This window comes from Phyllobates terribilis, unplaced genomic scaffold (assembly GCF_046119375.1).
Source record: "Phyllobates terribilis strain yellow unplaced genomic scaffold, ASM4611937v1 Scaffold_14__1_contigs__length_39327217, whole genome shotgun sequence".
In the NCBI taxonomy this organism is placed as follows: Eukaryota; Metazoa; Chordata; class Amphibia; order Anura; family Dendrobatidae; genus Phyllobates; species Phyllobates terribilis.
In genome coordinates this window covers 12,945,929-12,965,470 of record NW_027362774.1, presented here as the reverse complement: position 1 = coordinate 12,965,470, position 19,542 = coordinate 12,945,929, and the positions used below count along the sequence as shown (strand labels likewise).

General features: G+C 55.4%; 1 protein-coding gene across 3 annotated transcripts in view; it reads left to right on the top strand.

Annotated features, from left to right (window-relative positions):
- N4BP1 (NEDD4 binding protein 1) overlaps positions 1 to 19,542 on the top strand; it is a 146,501-nt gene that overhangs the window by 52,042 nt on the left and 74,917 nt on the right. Inside the window, exon 1 of one of the 3 annotated variants that reach the window (XM_073659680.1) lies at positions 14,378 to 14,527. The exons of the other annotated variants lie outside the window; for them this stretch is intronic. The gene's annotated coding sequence lies outside the window, so the exon portion shown is untranslated. Of the gene's footprint in view, positions 1 to 14,377; positions 14,528 to 19,542 lie in introns of those variants that run through there. 3 annotated transcript variants of the gene reach the window in all.

Below are 19,542 nucleotides of genomic sequence, written 5' to 3'. Positions count from 1 at the left end.
GCAGGTGTGGCAATAATGGGCTACCGACTGCGAGATGCCAGGCCAGTAAAAACTTTGGGTAAAATCTCTTTTCAGTCGTTTTCCTCCCTTGATGCCCAGCCAAGGGGATGTCATGGGCCAGTTGGACTAGCTGTGTCTTGTAGTTCTGAGGGACAATGAGTTGCCTGGTCGCCACGTCAGGGATGCCCTTGTCACTGACCTTTGTTACGCAATAATACAGTCCCTTTTCTCTGGTGAAGCGATCCCCTTTATCTCCCACATGCCCAGCTTCTCCCCTTAGCGTAAGGGCTGCTAAGGTAGTGTCACCCTCTATTTCTCTTCTAAACTACTCTCTATCCCAAGACTTTCCCAATGTAGTAGCAGGGGACGGATTGCTTACGCACTCTGATGGGGTTCGTGGTGGTTGCTCCCCGGTGAAGTCCTGATGTCAGTGCTTGAAGGGCCTGTAGTCGGATGATGGCTCCCACAAAATGTCACTGTAACTCCCCAATGTCGTTTCCAAGGCGGATATCTGCAGGAAGTCCTCCCATAACTCCAATCCAGCACATTTTTCCCCATAACCATAATCCAAACTCACAGAAGCTCGCTGTATATATTTGCCAGTACCTCCTGCCAGGACAATGGGAATTCCCGGGTCCTGGTGAATTGCCTCGGGCCAAACCACACGGGGGTCAGCGATAGTCAGGAATGCCCCTATGTCTTTATATCCCGGCACTTTGCATCTATCAATTAAGACATCCTGCAGGTGGCATTGCCATTGCTCTGGGTAGCTTGGGGACAAAGGCTGGAGGCCGTACACTCCAGAAGGGGTATCTATGGTGCTGGGGGTCGGTGGTCCACTCCGGTGGAGGTGGGGGTAACTCTTCCTCAGGCGCGATGGAGTGCACAAGATGCATCGGACGCGGTTGGGGTGCACGGGGCTCCTTACGAGTCCTTGAGGGACAGCTGGATTGCTGGTGCCCAGGTTGCCCGCTCCCATAACATCTCCTCTCTGTGATTCCCCCAGGTCGTGGTTGGAACTGTTGGGGCCCAGGATTGTGAGGAGTGGTTGTCATCAGCCTGCAGCTGAGTGGAAGGGCAGATATAACCAGAGGGGTCCTGAGAGCAGGAGCAGGCTGTGGTTTATTGTCCAGAAGCCTCCTCCATTGCAGTTGGATGGTAAGGGCCTCATCGGCGAGGGCTGCAGCTCTATCCAAGGTGCGCGGCATGCACTCCCAGACCCATTCCCGTATCTCTGCAGAGGACTTGGCAAGAAATTGTTCTCTAAGGAAAGCCTGTATAACATCTTCCACAGTGAAGGCGTTTTCCTCTGCCAGCCATCTACGACATGCCTGGGACATCTTATGGGCATACATCCTAAACTATCTCTCCATGGTACATGGGAGGTCTCAGAACTGGGCCCTATATGAGTCTGGGGTGATAGCATGGTAATCCAGGATAGTCCGCTTTACAAGGTTATAATCCCGATTCCACTGTGAGTCAATGGTTCGGTAAGCCTCCGCCTTGCTTCCGTTCAGGAGTCCCACTAACAAACGCAACTAGCCAGAGTGGGGTACGTCCATCAGAGCACACTGCTGCTCAGAGTCCTTGAAGAACCCCTCCACATCTCCAGAAGCCTCATCAAATGGCGTGAAGTCCGTCCGGGTAATCCGTACAGGCTCCCGGATTGTTGGATTTACACTCCAAATCGCATTACTCCCTCTTTCGGGCTCCATTGCTTCTTGTCTCCGCTGTGCTCGGCGAGCAGCCTCCTCCTTATACTCCTGAGAGACGCCTCGGCCCAGAACGGCCATCTCTTCTTCGTACCACACCAACCACTGGCTTTTTAGGGTGGGGATCCCCATCTCCAGGGCTTGTCCATTAGACATCTGGGAGGAGGTGGCCTGGCTAGCACCCACCGGAAGATTAATTAAGGCCTCTTTAGTCAGTCCCTGGTAGTTCAGGCCCAGGTCTCTGGCTCTCTCCTGTAGACTGGATACGGTCCAATTTCTGTTTTCACTCTGTGGGTGGTTCTCCATTGGGTTGCGCTCTGTTGATCCCACTGCTGCCACCAGTGTCATGGGGTCCTACTCGGGTATAAACAGAGCGAGAGATGAGTGAACAATCCCAAGAACCTTTATTACATGCATACCGAAAAGGTCCATAAAACAATCTACCACACAGAGGATGAAATAGTCCAGGAACACGGATTCAGTCAAGTAACGGGATAAATGTCCCAGGAGATAAGAGTCCCAATCCTTCGCTTTGAGATCGATATGGCAGTGCGGCTCCAGATACTTCTCCTTATAGACTCCTCCAGCAGTATTTTCCAGGATAATCAGGGTTTCTGATAGCTTAGCATCAGCATCCCACAAAGGATCTATCTTACTCATCTCTCTGTCCTCCTGAGCCCCCTCCTTCTATCCAGGTGTAGGGTACTCAGACAGGTTGGATGGTTTTCAGGCCTCCCAGACCTGGGAATGGTGCCTCAGAGATCAAGGCACTACTGTGGGTGATTTGCGACATTTGCGGAGCACAGGGGTCATGAATGGACAGTCAGGACATGTCAGCAGGGGTTCATCACAGGCATAGACACATTGAGGCTGCAAATGGTAACTAAGCTAATTCAATTATCGGACCTTTTGTATTGTAATTAAGACTGTTGACAATACAGGGAATACACAGAATGACACAGAGCAACAAGACAGCTCTCCTAAAATCAGTAAAAATATGAACATAGACAGAATTACATAGTTACATAGTTTATAAGGCTGAAAAAAGACAAGCGTCCATCCAGTTCAGCCTATTTCTTGTGCACTGCAGCTATTCCGCAGCGTTGATCCAGGGGAAGGCAAAAAAAAAACATGCGGTATAGGCCAATTTACATCATTGAGGAAAAATTCACTTCCCGACTCCAATCTGGCAGTCAGATTAAATCCCTGGATTAATTAACTAAGCATAAGATGTAATTTTATTGTTCTCAAGAAAGGCGTCCAGGCCTCTCTTGAACTCATTAAGTGAGTTGGACATCACCACTTCCTCTCCCAGAGAGTTCCAGAGTCTCACGGCTCTGACCGTAAAGAATCCCCTTCTATGCTGGTGCAGGAACCTCCTTTCCTCCAGACGCATAGTGTGCCCCCTCGTCTTTGTCACCATCCTTGGTATAAACAGGTCATGGGAGAGATCTCTGTACTGCCCCCTGATGTATTTATACATGTTTATGAGGTCTCCTCTAAGCCTTCTCTTTTCCAACGTAAATAGGCCTAATTTTGACAACCTCTCTGGGTATTCTAGTCCCTCCATTCCCTTTATTACCTTAGTCGCCTTCCTTTGTACCCTCTCTAGCTCCAATATGTCTTTCCTGAGCACCGGAGCCCAGAACTGTGCACAATATTCTAAGTGCGGCCTTACCAGCGCTTTATACAGAGGAAGAACAATGTTCTCATCATATGCCCCTATTCCTCTTCTGATGCATGCCATGACTCTATTTGCCTTCGCAGCTGCTGCCTGACACTGGGCACTCCAATTTAATTTGCTATTAACCAAGACTCCCAGGTCCTTCTCCATGTCAGATTTCCCCAAAGGTTTCCCATTTAATATGTATGGGTGACTGCTGTTTTTCTTTCCCATGTGCATGACCTTACATTTATCGGCATTGAACCCCATTTGCCATTTTTTGGCCCAACTCCCCAATTTATCTAAATCCTCCTGTAGCTGTGCCCTATCCTCATCTGTATTAACTACTTTACAAAGTTTAGTATCATCTGCAAATATTGTTATTTTACTATGCAACCCTTCCACTAGATCATTAATAAATATATTAAATAATATAGGGCCCAAGACAGACCCTTGAGGCCCCCCGCTAGTAACCCTGACACCCCCTGAGCTTACTCCATTGATAACCACCCTCTGCTTTCTATCACTCAGCCAGCTATTTACCCACTTGCACACATTATCCCCCAGACCAAGCATTCTCATTTTATAGACCAACCTTTTGTGTGGCACGGTATCCAACGCTTTGGAGAAGTCCAGGTATACAACATCCACTGACTCTCCCCGGTCCAGCTGTGAGCTCACCTCCTCGTAGAAGGCCATCAGGTTTGTTTGGCAGGAGCGATCCCTCATGAATCCATGTTGATATGGAGTTAGACAGTTATTATCATTAAGATATTCTACAATAGCATCTCTAAGAAATCCTTCAAACAATTTACCCACAACAGATGTTAAGCTGACTGGTCTATAGTTCACAGGGTCACTTTTAGACCCCTTTTTGGATATTGGTACCACATTTGCTTGGCGCCAGTCTAGTGGGACAGTCCCTGTCCATAAAGAGTGCTTGAATATAAGATACAGCGGTCTGTCTATCACATTACTTAATTCTTTTAGTACCCGGGGGTGTATGCCATCTGGGCCTGGTGACTTGTCTATTTTGATATTATTTAGGCGTTTCTGAACTTCCTCCTGGGTTAGGTGGGTGATATTTAGCGGAGGGTTTACTTTATCAAAATGATATCCCACACACCGTATCACACCATCACATATGGGCTCCTGGTAGGTCCTTATTGTACAGAATCCTGGTAGGTCCTTGTATGGGCTCCTGGTAGGTCCTTGTATGGGCCCCTGGTAGGTCCTTGTAAGGGCCCCTGGTAGGTCCTTGTAAGGGCCCCTGGTAGGTCCCTGTATGGGCTCCTGGTAGTTCCTTGTACTGGCTCCTCGTAGGTCCTTGTAAGGGCTCCTGGTAGGTCCTTATTGTACAGAATCCTGGTAGGTCCTTGTATGGGCTCCTGGTAGGTCCTTGTATGGGCCCCTGGTAGGTCCTTGTAAGGGCCCCTGGTAGGTCCTTGTAAGGGCCCCTGGTAGGTCCCTGTACGGGCTCCTGGTAGTTCCTTGTACGGGCTTCTGGTAGTTCCTTGTACTGGCTCCTCGTAGGTCCTTGTAAGGGCTCCTGGTAGGTCCTTGTATGGGCTCCTGGTAGGTCCTTGTATGGGCTCCTGGTAGATTCTTATTGTATAGGCTTCTGGTAGGTCCTTGTACGGGCTCCAGGTAGATCCTTATTGTACTGGATCCTGGTAGGTCCTTGTATTGGCTCCTGGTAGGTCCTTGTACGGGCTCCTGGTAGGTCCTTGTACAGGCTCCTGGTAGGTCCTTGTACAGGCTCCTGGTAGGTCTTTATTGTACTGGATCCTGGTAGGTCCTTGTACAGGCTCCTGGTAGGTCCTTGTACAGGCTCCTGGTACGTCCTTATTGTACTGGATCCTGGTAGGTCCTTGTACAGGCTCCTGGTAGGTTCTTGTACGGGCTCCTGGTAGGTCCTCATTGTACTGGATCCTGGTAGGTCCTTGTACGGGCTCCTGGTAGGTCTTTACTGGATCCTGGTAGGTCCTTATTGTACTGGATCCTGGTAGGTTCTTATTGTACTGGATCCTGGTAGGTCCTTATTGTTCTGGATCCTGGTAGGTCCTTGTATCGGCTCCTGGTAGGTCCTTATTGTACTGGATCCTGGTAGGTCCTTGTACGGGCTCCTGGTAGGTCCTCGTACGGGCACCTGGTAGGTCCTCGTACGGGCACCTGGTAGGTCCTTGTACGGGCTCATGGTAGGTCTTTGTAAGGGCCCCTGGTAGGTCCTTGTACGGGCTCCTGGTAGGTCTTTATTGTACTGGATCCTGGTAGGTCCTTGTACGGGCTCCTGGTAGGTCCTTGTACGGGCACCTAGTAGGTCCTTGTATCGGCTCCTGGTAGGTCCTTATTGTACTGGATCCTGGTAGGTCCTTGTACGGGCTCCTGGTATGTCCTTGTACGGGCACCTGGTAGGTCCTTGTATGGGCTTCTGGTAGGTCCTTGTACGGGCACCTGGTAGGTCCTTGTTGTTAGAACCTTGCTCTTAGGTTTTTTTTCCTTTGCTGGTCACATGACCTTGTTGGCCTATTTAATCCTGCTCCGCCCTTCTGGCTTTGCTGGACTTCATTGTATATCTACTTTCTAGCTAGCCTGTGCTCTGTGTCTTGCTCTGTTAGTTTGCTTGGTCTACTGACCTCTATGTTCTATATATTTTGTTTGTTCGTCTGTCTGCTACTATTTCTGTTAGGAGGTGTCCCATATTCCTCCCAGTCCTTAGTACTTGTAGGGATTCCTTCCCCACATCTATAGGTCTCCGTACAGACTAGCTTAGGACTTTAGCAGGTCTGATCGCAGGATCAGGTTCCCTGTTACATCGTAGGGATTAAGCTGAGTTCTATCGTAGGGACAGATCTCCTCTCTTTCCTTAGCTCTGGTAGCAGAACTTAACAGTAAGTCCAGCCAGCAAATTCTCTAAGGAAAGATTTTTCTGTTCCATCATGGTGTCGGTTCAGGATTTGGTTCATCGCCTGCAGGGACTCTCTCTGGAGGTGACCGAGCTCCGTCAGCACGTGAGTAACTGTCCTGGAGCACATTTCTTGGAGCCTAAGGTATGTTTGCCGGATTTATTTTTTGGTGAACACCGAGAATTTTTTTCATTCAAAAATGCTTGCTTATTGTATTTTCGTTTGAGACCTAAGTCCTCTGGGGATGAATCCCAGCGCGTAGGGTTCATAATGTCACTTTTGCGCAAAGAGCCTCACGAGTGGGCCTTTTCTTTGCAACCTAGTGATACATGCTTCAGATCAGTGGATAGTTTTTTTTCTGCTTTGGGACTATTATATGATGATCCTGACCGTGTCGCATCAGCTGAGACTGAGTTGAGACGTTTAAAACAAGGATCAGGTAATGTGGAAAAATATTGTACTCATTTCCGTCGTTGGTCTACTCAAACAGGGTGGAACGATTCTGCTCTGAAAAGTCTATTTCTTGCTGGGCTCAGTGAAAGGGTTAAAGACCTGCTAATTGCTTATCCTACACCTGAAGATTTGCAACAGGCTATGCAATTAGCTATACGGGTGGATAGAAGACTGCGTGCAAGGGTTAATGAGAGCAAATCCTCTGCTATGTCAGTTTCTGGTTATGAGAATGTGTGTACTAACAGTGGTGAACCGATGGAGATTGGATCGGTGGCACCTCGCTCTCAAGAAAAAGACCGTCGTTTTTCAGAAGGCTTGTGTTTCTATTGCGGAAAATCTGGTCATTTGATTAAAGGCTGTGAGCTTCGTATGAAGAAAGAAAAAAAAATGGTCAGTCACGCCCGTATTGCCTGTTTAAATTCCAAGGGTATATTTTTAGCTGCTTCCACGATTGCTCAGGAAAAATTAATGGAATTTCGGGTGTTTGTCGATTGTGGGTCTACTCTGAATGTTATTGATGGGGGATTCGTGGAAAGACTCAATTTAAAACCTGAACCTTTATCATCCCCCATTGCTGTGGTTTCTGTGGATGGTTCCCCTTTGAAGAATATTACTCTCAAGGTCTGTGAATTTCCTCTCACTATTAATGGTGTTCACCATGAGAAATTGGATTTGGTAGTGTTGAATAACTTGCCTTCTCCAGTAATATTGGGTTTGCCCTGGTTAAAATTTCACAATCCTGTACTGGATTGGTCTACCAGTGAAATTAAATCCTGGAGCCATAAATGTTATGACAAGTGTTGTAACGGGCGTATTGCAGCTTTGGATAGGGGAGAATTGCCTGTTCCTATTCAGGATTTTTGGAGAGTTTTTTCTGAGAAGGAATCGCAGGTTTTGCCTCCCCATAGAGACTATGATTGTTCTATTGAATTTGTCCCTGGAGCGACTCTTCCTAAGAGTCGTTTATTTAACCTTACTATTCCTGAGAGGAAGGCTTTGGAGGAATACATACAGACAAGTTTGGCCGCCGGTCACATTAGGCCCTCTAAGTCTCCTGTGGCGGTTGGATTTTTTTTTGTAAAAAGAAAGGACGGCGGTTTACGTCCTTGTCTGGATTTTCGTGAGATTAACAAAATTACTGTACGCAATCCTTACCCACTGCCATTGATTCCTGATCTGTTTAACCAGTTAATGGGGGCCAAGTGGTTCTCTAAAATTGACCTTAAGGGGGCATACAATCTGTTGCGCATGAAGGAGGGTGATGAATGGAAGACTGCTTTTAACACTCCTGTGGGTCATTTTGAGAATCTGGTTATGCCTTTTGGTCTTACTAATGCTCCTGCATTTTTTCAGAATCTGATTAATGACATCCTTAGACCTTTGATCGGTAAAAATGTGGTTGTGTATTTGGATGACATTTTGATTTATTCGCCGGATCTGGAGTCTCATTGGCGGAGCGTGCGTGAGGTATTACAGTTATTAATGGACAATTCGCTTTTTGCTAAGCTGGAGAAATGTGAGTTCGCTGTACAGAGAATTAGTTTTTTGGGCTACATTATCTCCAGCAAAGGTTTTGAGATGGATCCGGTTAAGGTTCAGGCTGTACAGGAATGGCCTAGGCCTATTGGTTTGAAATCGATACAGAGGTTTTTGGGTTTCGCCAATTACTATAGAAAATTCATAAAAAATTTTTCTAGTATTGTCAAACCTCTGACTGATCTCACCAGGAAAGGTGCTGATGCGGTTCAGTGGTCTTCTGAGGCCATTGAAGCTTTTGTGTATCTCAAGGAGAGGTTCACCTCTGCTCCCATCCTTATGCAGCCTGATGTTACTAGGCCGTTTTTGGTTGAGGTTGATGCTTCCTCTGTGGGGGTTGGCGCAGTATTGTCTCAGGATAATGGGGATGGATTACATCCCTGTGCCTTTTTTTCAAAAAAATTTTCGGAGACTGAACTGAATTACGATATTGGTAATCGGGAATTATTGGCTATTAAACTCGCATTTGAACACTGGCGCCACTTCTTGGAAGGTGCGGAATTTCCCGTTCAGGTTCTTACGGATCATAAAAATCTGATATATCTTGATGCTGCCAAGCGCCTGAATGCCCGTCAGGCTAGGTGGGCACTGTTTTTCTCGCGGTTTAATTTCTCCGTTACTTACATCCCTGGTACTAAGAATGTTAAGGCGGATGCCTTGTCTCGCAGTTTTTCTCCCATAGTCGGTGCTGAGAAAGAGGAGAACATTTTACAAGAAGGTGTTGTGATAGCTGCTTTGGACTCCGTTTTGGAAAATGAGATTCTTAAAGCACAGGAGAATGCCCCTTCTAACACTCCTCATGGGAGGTTGTTTGTGCCTGGGACCTTTAGGAGAGATTTGTTTGTTGAGTGTCACGAATCTCGGTTGGCAGGTCATCCCGGAATCTCTGAGACCAAGAGACTGGTGGGTCGCAGTTTTTGGTGGCCTGGATGGCAGAAGGAAGTCATTAAGTGGGTGCGTCAATGTACTATATGTGCTAGATCTAAGTCCTCACATACTCCTGCTGCGGGGTTGCTTTGTCCTTTGGAGGTTCCCAGTGCTCCTTGGACACATTTGGCTATGGACTTTATAACTGACCTTCCCCCCTCTGAGGGTTTTACTGTCATCTGGGTGGTCGTGGACCGTTTTAGCAAGATGTGTCACTTGGTTCCTTTCGTCAAACTGCCCTGCGCTAAAACTCTCGCTAAGGCCTTTGTCAAGGAAATTGTCAGACTTCATGGCGTTCCTACTGACATTGTTTCTGATAGGGGTCCTCAGTTCGTGGCTCGTTTTTGGCGTGCCTTTTGTGATAGGTTGGGAGTTCATTTGTCGTTCTCGTCCGGATATCATCCTGAATCTAATGGCCAGACAGAAAGGAAAAACCAGGATGTTGAGCAGTTCTTGCGTTGTTTTGTGGCAGACAATCAAGAGGGGTGGTCTGAGTTTCTGCCACTTGCTGAATTTGCTCTGAACAATCATACATCTTCTTCTGCTGGTTGTTCGCCTTTTTTTTGTTGTTCTGGGAGACATCCGTCGTTTGGGTCGTTCTCCAAGTTGGGATCTGCCGTGCCTGAGGAGGAGAATTTTTCCGGTGATTTGGAGAGAGTTTGGACGGATGTGCGTGGTAATCTTCAGGAGGCCAACAGAAAATCTAAAGACTACTTTGATAGGAAACGACAGGAGGTTTTGTTCGCTGTTGGTGACATGGTTTGGTTGTCCTCTAGGAATCTGCGGTTGAGGATTCCTTCAAAGAAATTGGGTCCCAAGTTTGTAGGGCCCTTTAAGGTGCTTCAGGTTGTCAACCAATCTGCTGTTTGTAACATACCTGGCGGCGTCCTTGCATAGTGGTCCATCTCCCACTGTGCAAGAGCGCGCACTTGATCTCCTGTCCAGAATGTCTCTCTGGCTTCCCTCCATGCTGTCTGTTTGTGTCTGTTTCTGCTGCTTAAGGGCGGCGCCCGATCACTTCCTGCTTTTTGTACCTGCTGTGGGTCACACCCCTTGTGCGTCCTCAGCCTATTGCTGTCTGTCACCTGGTGTATAGCTCAGCTGCTCCCATCTATCCCGGCCTGAGCATAGTGTTTCATTCAGTGTGTGCTTGCACTCTGAAGGTGCCAGGTCCCGTTCTGTGTTCTCTTGTCTGCCTATCCTGGAGGCTGTATTTCCAGGCCTGTCTGAACACGCTCCTAGCCTGTTCCTCCTGCCTTCTAGGGGCCGATTACCTAGACCCGTTCCTGTATCTTGTCTGACCTGTCTGAACACGCTCCTAGCCTGTTCCTCCTGCCTTCTAGGGGCCGATTACCTAGACCTGCTGCTGTATCTTGTCTGTCCTGTCTGAACACGCACCTTGCCTGTTCGTCCTGCCTCTCTGGGGGCCGTATTCCCAGACCCGCTCCTGTATTCCGCTGCAGTGTCGGTCTCCTCCGTACACTCAGTTCCAGTCTGAACTCTCTCCTATCCTTTACCTGTTTTGCCTCTATGTCCGTTCCCTTCCTTTTTCTGCAGAGTCTGAACTTGTACCTAACTCCTGCTTGTTGTCTCTGTACTCCCGTTTGTGAGTTTGTGGTCCACTCGCTACTTCTCTGCTAGTACCCTGTGGGTGTCTGGCTCTGCCTTTCCCTTCCTGTCTGTTCCGTGTGAACAGAGCCCTGTCCCCCCTACTCAGCCTAGCCTGCTCTGACTCCTTTGCTCACCGCTCCGGTGGTTCTAGCCTGCTCTGACTCCTTTGCTCACCGCTCCGGCGGTTCTAGTCTGCTCTGACTCCTTTGCTTACCGCTCCGGCGGTTCTAGCCTGCCCTGCTTCTGCCCGCTGCTCCGGCAGTCCTGTCCTGCCCTGCTTCTGCCCGCTGCTCCGGCAGTCCTGTCCTGCCCTGCTTCTGCCCGCTGCTCCGGCAGTCCTGTCCTGCCCTGCTTCTGCCCGCTGCTCCGGCAGTCCTGTCCTGCCCTGCTTCTGCCCGCTGCTCCGGCAGTCCTGTCCTGCCCTGCTTCTGCCCGCTGCTCCGGCAGTCCTGTCCTGCCCAGCTTCTGCCCGCTGCTCCGGCAGTCCTGTCCTGCCCTGCTTCTGCCCGCTGCTCCGGCAGTCCTGTCCTGCCCTGCTTCTGCCCGCTGCTCCGGCAGTCCTGTCCTGCCCTGCTTGTGCTCGCTGCTCCTGCAGCCCCGTCCTGCTCTGTTCTTGCCCACCGCTTCGGGCGTTCCCTCTCTGCTGTGGTTGTCTACCGCATCTGCGGTTCTGTGACCCAGTCTGTACTGGGTCTTAACCTTTCTGTGCTCCAGCCCGTCCTTTCGGCCAGTACCTCCCTGCCTGCATACTCGCCTGTATCCACCCATCTGCATACCTGCCGTGTTTGCTTATATCCACCAGTCTGTGCCAGCCTAACCTGCCTGTTCCTGAGTCCCAGTGTGTACTGGGTCCTATCCCGCCTGTGTTCCTACCTGCTAGTGCCTCCCTGTCTGCACTCTAGCTGTGCTTGCCTGTACCCCTCTACCTGTATTGTTCCTGAGTCCCAGTGTGTACTGGGTCCTATCCCGCCTGTGTTCCTACCTGCTAGTGCCTCCCTGTCTGCACTCTAGCTGCACTTGCCTTTACCCGCCTGCCTGCATACCAGTTGTGCCTGCCTATACCCTCCAGTCTGTGCGCCAGCCTAACCAGCCTGATCCAGTAATCCCTGTGTGGGTCAACCCCCGTGTCCGGAGTTTGACCTGGAGTAGCACCTGGTCCCTCTGCCCGGTTTCTCCCTGGTGCACTGGCGTCGTATGCCGTCGTGCCATCTTGGTCGGATCGGCCAGATACTTAGTCACGCCCCTCCAGGCACTCTCCGGTTCATGGTCCAGTGGAATCACTACAATCACACGCACACGCCGCTCAGCCCGGGCGTGTGCATAACACTGTTAGGTTGGAGGTTCCTACCTCCTGGAGAATTAATCCGGTATTTCATGTCTCTCTGTTGAAAAAAGCTGTTGTATCGGATTGTGACGCCTCTGCCTCTGTTCCTCCGGTGGTGGAGGACGGGGAATATGAAATTTCTCGCATCCTTAACTCTAGACGGTATAGAGGTAGTTTGCAGTATCTTGTGGCCTGGAAAGGTTTCGGTCCCGAGGATAACTCTTGGGTGAGGTCGGATGATGTTTCCGCGTCCAGACTTATCAGAGCGTTTCACAGGAGATTTCCTGATAAGCCTGGTCCTAGGGGATCCGGAGGATCCTCTTAGAAGGGGGGGTACTGTTAGAACCTTGCTCTTAGGTTTTTTTTCCTTTGCTGGTCACATGACCTTGTTGGCCTATTTAATCCTGCTCCGCCCTTCTGGCTTTGCTGGACTTCATTGTATATCTACTTTCTAGCTAGCCTGTGCTCTGTGTCTTGCTCTGTTAGTTTGCTTGGTCTACTGACCTCTATGTTCTATATATTTTGTTTGTTCGTCTGTCTGCTACTATTTCTGTTAGGAGGTGTCCCATATTCCTCCCAGTCCTTAGTACTTGTAGGGATTCCTTCCCCACATCTATAGGTCTCCGTACAGACTAGCTTAGGACTTTAGCAGGTCTGATCGCAGGATCAGGTTCCCTGTTACATCGTAGGGATTAAGCTGAGTTCTATCGTAGGGACAGATCTCCTCTCTTTCCTTAGCTCTGGTAGCAGAACTTAACACTTGTATGCTCTCCTGGTAGGTCCTTGTACGGGCTCCTGGTAGGTCCTTATTGTACTGGATCCTGGTAGGTCCTTGTATCGGCTCCTGGTAGGTCCTTGTATCGGCTCCTGGTAAGTCCTTATTGTACTGGATCCTGGTAGGTCCTTGTACGGGCTCCTGGTAGGTCCTTGTACGGGCACCTGGTAGGTCCTTGTACGGGCTCCTGGTAGGTCCTTGTACGGGCTCCTGGTAGGTCCTTGTACGGGCACCTGATAGGTCCTTGTACGGGCACCTGGTAGCTCCTTGTATCGGCTCCTGGTAGGTCCTTATTGTACTGGATCCTGGTAGGTCCTTGTACGGGCTCCTGGTAGGTCCTTGTACGGGCTCCTGGTAGGTCCTTGTACGGGCACCTGGTAGGTCCTTGTATGGGCTTCTGGTAGGTCCTTGTACGGGCTCCTGGTAGGTCCTTGTATGGGCTCCTGGTAGGTCCTTGTATGGGCACCTGGTAGGTCCTTGTATGGGCTTCTGGTAGGTCCTTGTACGGGCTCCTGGTAGGTCCTTGTATGGGCTCCTCGTAGGTCCTTATTGTACTGGATCCTGGTAGGTCCTTGTATCTGCTCCTGGTAGGTCCTTGTATCGGCACCTGGTAGGTCCTTATTGTACTGGATCCTGGTAGGTCCTTGTACGGGCTCCTGGTAGGTCCTTGTACGGGCACCTGGTAGGTCCTTGTACGGGCTCCTTGTAGGTCCTTGTACGGGCTCCTGGTAGGTCTTTATTGCACTGGTAGGTATTTATTAGTGAAGACATTATTTATCTGCCCTCCCTCAGACTGTAGATACTTTCCAGAGCCGGCCCTCCATGTAATACAGGAACGTGGAGATTTAGTGTTTATCATCTATTGTGCAAGAAAACAATATAAATGTCACCGAGAACCGGATTTTCTTCTTTTTCGGAGGAACAAGGCTGACGGGATAATGTACAAATACTGAGAGACGGGTGTAACGCGGGTAATTCCCAATCACGGAGCTGCTCTTCCCCTTTCAGCCATGGGCGAGCGTCGTGGAGACAATAAGTGTCTGATGTGACGGCTCACGGTGTGAATACATATAAATGCACCAAATCCAGGCTGTCTGGACATAGGAGGGTGCAGAAGTGTAAGCGCCCGTGGTCACCACCGCGTCCCGCGCTTTATGCCCCAGTAATAAGAAGTAGAAACATATGGGGGTCATGAGGCATTGGAAAGTCACCACCAGATAGAAGCAGGAGTTTCTCCAGTCACAGCTGTATGCAAGGTGATGACAGGAGACAATACTTTACTTTGCTGCAGTGGTCTGGAAGCTGTGGTCTCCAGCAGCAGAGAAATGCCTTGATGTCCATGCTGGGGACATGATGGGGGCAGCAGTGTTAGAGCCACAGGCCACAGACCAGCACTATGCACAGCACTGTAAACTGCGACTCATCGCCGCCATCTTGTCGGAGCCTGTCAGCACGTCCGCTCAGAGGAAGAGGCAGCGCGGCCTCTAGTGGCGGGAGGTGAGTGGTGACCCGCACACCCGGAAGTGCTTCCTCGGGCTCTGCTGGGCTGAGACACTTTCTGTTTGTGTAGCGAAGACGGAGCAGAGAGCGGGGCCCGGACACCGGCGGCTGCATGGAAGGGTGAGTGTCCCGACCGGGCCTGTGTGTATACACCTGCTGTATACCGACACCACCCCCCTGTATACTGCCCTTCACCGTCACCACCCCCCCGTATACTGCCCCTCACCGTCACCACCCCCCGTATACTGCCCCTCACCGTCACCACCCCCCCGTATACTGCCCCTCACCGTCGCCACCCCCCCCGTATACTGCCCCTCACCGTCACCACCCCCCCGTATACTGCCCCTCACCGTCGCCACCCCCCGTGTACTGCCCCTCGCCGTCACCACCCCCCCGTATACTGCCCCTCACCGTCACCACCCCCCCGTATACTGCCCCTCACCGTCACCACCCCCCCGTATACTGCCCCTCACCATCACCACCCCCCGTATACTGCCCCTCGCCGTCACCACCCCCCCGTATACTGCCCCTCACCGTCACCACCCCCCCCGTATACTGCCCCTCACCGTCACCACCCCCCGTATACTGCCCCTCACCGTCACCACCCCCCCGTATACTGCCCCTCACCGTCACCACCCCCCGTATACTGCCCCTCACCGTCACCACCCCCCCGTATACTGCCCCTCACCGTCGCCACCCCCCCCGTATACTGCCCCTCACCGTCACCACCCCCCCGTATACTGCCCCTCACCGTCGCCACCCCCCGTGTACTGCCCCTCGCCGTCACCCCCCCCCCGTATACTGCCCCTCACCGTCACCACCCCCCCGTATACTGCCCCTCACCGTCACCACCCCCCCGTATACTGCCCCTCACCATCACCACCCCCCGTATACTGCCCCTCGCCGTCACCACCCCCCCGTATACTGCCCCTCACCGTCACCACCCCCCCCGTATACTGCCCCTCACCGTCACCACCCCCCCGTATACTGCCTCTCACCGTCGCCACCCCCCCGTATACTGCCCCTCGCCGTCACCAGCCCCCCATATACTGCCCCTCACCGTCACCACCCCCCCGTATACTGCCCCTCACCGTCACCACCCCCCCGTATACTGCCCCTCACCATCACCACCCCCCGTATACTGCCCCTCGCCGTCACCACCCCCCCGTATACTGCCCCTCACCGTCACCACCCCCCCCGTATACTGCCCCTCACCGTCACCACCCCCCCGTATACTGCCTCTCACCGTCGCCACCCCCCCGTATACTGCCCCTCGCCGTCGCCACCCCCCCGTATACTGCCCCTCACCGTCACCACCCCCCCGTATACTGCCCCTCACCGTCACCACCCCCCCATATACTGCCCCTCGCCGTCACCACCCCCCGTGTACTGCCCCTCGCCGTCACCACCCCCCCCGTGTACTGCCCCTCGCCGTCACCACCCCCCCCGTGTACTGCCCCTCGCCGTCACCACCCCCCCGTGTACTGCCCCTCGCCGTCACCACCCCCCCGTGTACTGCCCCTCGCCGTCACCACCCCCCCGTGTACTGCCCCTCGCCGTCACCACCCCCCGTATACTGCCCCTCGCCGTCACCACCCCCCCGTATACTGCCCCTCGCCGTCACCACCCCCCCGTATACTGCCCCTCGCCGTCACCACCCCCCCGTATACTGCCCCTCGCCGTCACCACCCCCCCCCCGTATACTGCCCCTCGCCGTCACCACCCCCCCGTATACTGCCCCTCGCCGTCACCACCCCCCCGTATACTGCCCCTCGCCGTCACCACCCCCCCCGTATACTGCCCCTCGCCGTCACCACCCCCCCGTATACTGCCCCTCGCCGTCACCACCCCCCCGTATACTGCCCCTCGCCGTCGCCACCCCCCCGTATACTGCCCCTCGCCGTCGCCACCCCCCCGTATACTGCCCCTCGCCGTCGCCACCCCCCCGTATACTGGCCCTCGCCACCCCCCCGTATACTGGCCCTCGCCACCCCCCCCGTATACTGGCCCTCGCCACCCCCCCGTATACTGGCCCTCGCCGTCACCACCCCCCCCGTATACTGCCCCTCGCCGTCACCACCCCCCCCGTATACTGCCCCTCGCCGTCACCACCCCCCCCGTATACTGCCCCTCGCCGTCACCACCCCCCCCCGTATACTGCCCCTCGCCGTCACCACCCCCCCCGTATACTGCCCCTCGCCGTCACCACCCCCCCGTATACTGCCCCTCGCCGTCACCACCCTCCCGTGTACTGCCCCTCGCCGTCGCCACCCCCCCGTATACTGCCCCTCGCCGTTGCCACCCCCCCGTATACTGCCCCTCGCCGTCGCCACCCCCCCGTATACTGCCCCTCGCCGTCGCCACCCCCCGTATACTGCCCCTCGCCGTCGCCACTCCCCCGTATACTGCCCCTCGCCGTCGCCACCCCCCCGTATACTGGCCCTCGCCACCCCCCCGTATACTGGCCGTCGCCACCCCCCCGCATACTGGCCGTCGCCACCCCCCCGCATACTGGCCGTCGCCACCCCCCCGCATACTGGCCGTCGCCACCCCCCCGCATACTGGCCGTCGCCACCCCCCCGCATACTGGCCGTCGCCACCCCCCCGCATACTGGCCGTCGCCACCCCCCCGCATACTGGCCGTCGCCACCCCCCCGTATACTGGCCGTCGCCACCCCCCCGTATACTGGCCGTCGCCACCCCCCCGTATACTGGCCCTCGCCACCCCCCCGTATACTGGCCCTCGCCACCCCCCCGTATACTGGCCCTCGCCACCCCCCCGTATACTGGCCCTCGCCACCCCCCCGTATACTGGCCCTCGCCACCCCCCCGTATACTGGCCCTCGCCACCCCCCCGTATACTGGCCCTCGCCACCCCCCCGTATACTGGCCCTCGCCACCCCCCCGTATACTGGCCCTCGCCACCCCCCCGTATACTGGCCCTCGCCACCCCCCCGTATACTGGCCCTCGCCACCCCCCCGTATACTGGCCCTCGCCACCCCCCCGTATACTGGCCCTCGCCACCCCCCCGTATACTGGCCCTCGCCACCCCCCCGTATACTGGCCCTCGCCACCCCCCCGTATACTGGCCCTCGCCACCCCCCCGTATACTGGCCCTCGCCACCCCCCCGTATACTGGCCCTCGCCACCCCCCCGTATACTGGCCCTCGCCACCCCCCCCGTATACTGGCCCTCGCCACCCCCCCCGTATACTGGCCCTCGCCACCCCCCCGTATACTGGCCCTCGCCACCCCCCCGTATACTGGCCCTCGCCACCCCCCCGTATACTGGCCCTCGCCACCCCCCCGTATACTGGCCCTCGCCACCCCCCCGTATACTGGCCCTCGCCACCCCCCCGTATACTGGCCCTCGCCACCCCCCCGTATACTGGCCCTCGCCACCCCCCCGTATACTGGCCCTCGCCACCCCCCCGTATACTGGCCCTCGCCACCCCCCCGTATACTGGCCCTCGCCACCCCCCCGTATACTGGCCCTCGCCACCCCCCCGTATACTGGCCCTCGCCACCCCCCCGTATACTGGCCCTCGCCACCCCCCCGTATACTGGCCCTCGCCACCCCCCCGTATACTGGCCCTCGCCACCCCCCCGTATACTGGCCCTCGCCACCCCCCCCCGTATACTGGCCCTCGCCGCCCCCCCGTATACTGGCCCTCGCCGCCCCCCGTATACTGGCCCTCGCCGCCCCCCGTATACTGGCCCTCGCCGCCCCCCGTATACTGGCCCTCGCCGCCCCCCCGTATACTGGCCCTCGCCGCCCCCCCCCGTATACTGGCCCTCGCCGCCCCCCCCCGTATACTGGCCCTCGCCGCCCCCCCCCCGTATACTGGCCCTCGCCGCCCCCCCCCCGTATACTGGCCCTCGCCGCCCCCCCCGTATACTGGCCCTCGCCGCCCCCCCCGTATACTGGCCCTCGCCGCCCCCCCGTATACTGGCCCTCGCCGCCCCCCCGTATACTGGCCCTCGCCGCCCCCCCGTATACTGGCCCTCGCCGCCCCCCCGTATACTGGCCCTCGCCGCCCCCCCGTATACTGGCCCTCGCCGCCCCCCCGTATACTGGCCCTCGCCGCCCCCCCGTATACTGGCCCTCGCCGCCCCCCCGTATACTGGCCCTCGCCGCCCCCCCGTATACTGGCCCTCGCCGCCCCCCCGTATACTGGCCCTCGCCGCCCCCCCGTATACTGGCCCTCGCCGCCCCCCCGTATACTGGCCCTCGCCGCCCCCCCGTATACTGGCCCTCGCCGCCCCCCCGTATACTGGCCCTCGCCGCCCCCCCGTATACTGGCCCTCGCCGCCCCCCCGTATACTGGCCCTCGCCGCCCCCCCGTATACTGGCCCTCGCCGCCCCCCCGTATACTGGCCCTCGCCGCCCCCCCGTATACTGGCCCTCGCCGCCCCCCCGTATACTGGCCCTCGCCGCCCCCCCGTATACTGGCCCTCGCCGTCGCTGCCCCGCTGTATACTGGCCCTCGCCGTCGCTGCCCCCCCCGTATACTGGCCCTCGCCGTCGCTGCCCCCCCGTATACTGGCCCTCGCCGCCCCCCCGTATACTGGCCCTCGCCGCCCCCCCGTATACTGGCCCTCGCCGCCCCCCCGTATACTGGCCCTCGCCGCCCCCCCGTATACTGGCCCTCGCCGTCGCTGCCCCGCTGTATACTGGCCCTCGCCGTCGCTGCCCCCCCCGTATACTGGCCCTCGCCGTCGCTGCCCCCCCGTATACTGGCCCTCGCCGTCGCTGCCCCCCCGTATACTGGCCCTCGCCGTCGCTGCCCCCCCGTATACTGGCCCTCGCCGTCGCTGCCCCGCTGTATACTGGCCCTCGCCGTCGCTGCCCCGCTGTATACTGGCCCTCGCCGTCGCTGCCCCGCTGTATACTGGCCCTCGCCGTCGCTGCCTCGCTGTATACTGGCCCTCGCCGTCGCTGCCCCGCTGTATACTGCCCCTCGCCGTCGCTGCCCCGCTGTATACTGCCCCTCGCCGTCGCTGCCCCGCTGTATACTGCCCCTCGCCGTCGCTGCCCCGCTGTATATTGCCCCTCGCCGTCGCTGCCCCGCTGTATACTGCCCCTCGCCGTCGCTGCCCCGCTGTATACTGCCCCTCGCCGTCGCTGCCCCGCT